The sequence below is a fragment of the Puma concolor genome, chromosome D3 (genome assembly GCF_028749965.1).
Source record: "Puma concolor isolate L17-30 chromosome D3, mPumCon1.1.hap2, whole genome shotgun sequence".
NCBI lineage: Eukaryota > Metazoa > Chordata > Mammalia > Carnivora > Felidae > Puma > Puma concolor.
The window spans coordinates 65,021,286-65,023,591 of record NC_141678.1 but is presented as its reverse complement, the minus strand read 5'-3'; the positions used below and the strand labels follow the sequence as shown (position 1 = coordinate 65,023,591).

Below are 2,306 nucleotides of genomic sequence, written 5' to 3'. Positions count from 1 at the left end.
AACACGTAAATTTCTATTGGTAACCCAGGATTATCCTCAGAAACCTTCATGGCTATAATGAGAAGGACACTGAACTGGCCTTGAGGGATACTGAGGCATAGATGTGTGAATACCTGTTTACTAAATGACACAGACCAAAGACAAAATAGCAACAATGAGTGGCTGCTTTAAATCATCTGCCTTTCTTTCACCCAAGAGTGATGGTAAGCTGGTAGAGTGATGCAGGAGTGGTTTGAAGACTGGCTTATAGAGAGACATTTTGAGCTCTCTTCTAAGACCATGTCCATTGTCAGGTGGTTTGTGTTGTTCTTCATTCGAACCTCCACATGAATGGAGACTGAGGGATCGTTTAATTACACTGGCAGGAAAAGTACAAAAGGAACTCCCAGGAAGCATCAAGACTATCCCCATGCTTGGAGACAGAAGTGCTCCTCATCTGTCCTACAGTGTGTACAAAGGAGGAGTTGTTACCTCCATTTTCACAATTCCAGTCATTACAAATCTGCAGTTAGGATGTTCCTACTTTTGACTGGACTCATGTTTCTTATTGTCATTTGCTCAGAACTTAAGAGGCAAGAAAAAATAAATAAAACATATGAATAAAACCTAAACATTAAAAGTAATCTATCCTAGCCCTCCTCTCTCCAGGCATCCTTGTGAGAGTGACATCGTCTTTAAACCCTGCACGGCAATCCCTGACGCACCGCCGTGATGCCCAGGGAAGACAGGGCGACCTGAATGTCAAACTACTTCCTTAAGATCATTCAACTTGTGGACGATTATCCAAAATGCTTCACTGTGGGAGCAGACAACGTGGGTTCCAAACAGATGCAGCAGATCTGCATGTCCCTCCGCAGGAAGGCTGTCGTGCTGATGGGCAAGAACACCATGATGCACAAGGCCATCCACAGAACAACCCAGGTCTGGAGAAACTGTTGCCTCACATCCGGGGAAATGTGGGCTTTGTGTTCACCAAGGAGGACCCCGCTGAGATCAGGGACATGCTGCTGGCTATAAAGGTGCCAGCTGCCACCCGTTCTGGTGCCATAGCCCCATGTGAAGTCACTGTGCCATCCAAGAACACTGGTCTGGGGCCTGAGAAGACTTCCTTCTTCCAGGATTTAGGCATCACCACTAAGATCTCCAGGGGCACCATTGAGATCCTGAGTGATGTGCAGCTGATTAAGACTGGAGACAAAGTGGGAGCCAGCGAAGCCACACTGTTGAACATGCTGAACCTCTCCCCCTTCTCCTTTGGGCTGATCATCCAGCAGGTGTTTGGCAATGGCAGCACCTACAACCCTGAAGTTCTTGACATCACAGAGGAGACTCTGCATTCTCCCTTCCTGGAGGTTGTCCGCAATGTTGCCCGCCTATGCCTGCAGATAGGTTACCTGACTGTTGCATCAGTGCCCCATTCTATCATCAATGGATACAAACGGGTCCTGGCTTTGTCTGTGGAGACTGGTCATACCTTCCCACTTGCTGAAAAGGTCAAGGCCTTCTTGGCTGATCCATCTGCATTTGTGGCTGCTGCCCCGTGGCCACTGCCACCAGTGCTGCACCTGCTGCTACTGCAGCCCCAGCCAAGGTTGAAGCAAAGGAAGAGTCAGAGGAATCAGATGAGGATATGGGATTTTTGTCTCTTTGACTTATCACCAAAAGCAACCAATTCAGCCAACTTTATTTGTGAAACAAGGAAATAAAGGCTTACTTCTCTTTAAAAAAAAGTAATCTATCCTTTTTTAATTTTTTTTTTTGAGAGAGAAAGAGAGTGAGAAAGCGAGCATGAGCTGGGAAGGGTCAGAGAGAGAGAGGAAGACATAGAATCCGAAGCAAGCTCCAGGCTCTGATCTGTCAGCACAGAGCCTGACGTGGGGCTCGAACCCATGGACCGCGAGATCATGACCTGAGCTGAAGTCAGACACTTAACCACCTAGGCCACCCCAGGCACCCCTATCTTCATTTTTTATATCATACTGACATAAGACAGTATGTTTTCCCATTGTACAAATATTTCAAGGACAACCAATGAGCAGCTAATCCATTCACATACTTAAGCACTCCACTAGAAGTTGGTGCCTGGGAACAGGGCCAGCCCCTATCTTACAGGCTTTTCCCATTTTTGAATGTATTATGTTACCAAACTGAGAGACTCATGTTAGGGTTTGGGGAACCATGAAAAACAAACTGAAGGTGGCTAGAAACTTTGGACTTGAAATAACTATGGACTTACACACACACACACACACACACACACACACACACACACACACACACTTAAAGTGGTTGGCCTTTGTAGCCTC

At 46.5% G+C, this 2,306-nt stretch overlaps 1 pseudogene; it reads left to right on the top strand.

Moving 5' to 3' along the window:
• The first annotated feature begins 638 nt into the window (after window positions 1-638).
• On the top strand, window positions 639-1,730 carry LOC112868184 (large ribosomal subunit protein uL10 pseudogene; annotated as a pseudogene).
• Window positions 1,731-2,306: the final 576 nt, after the last annotated feature.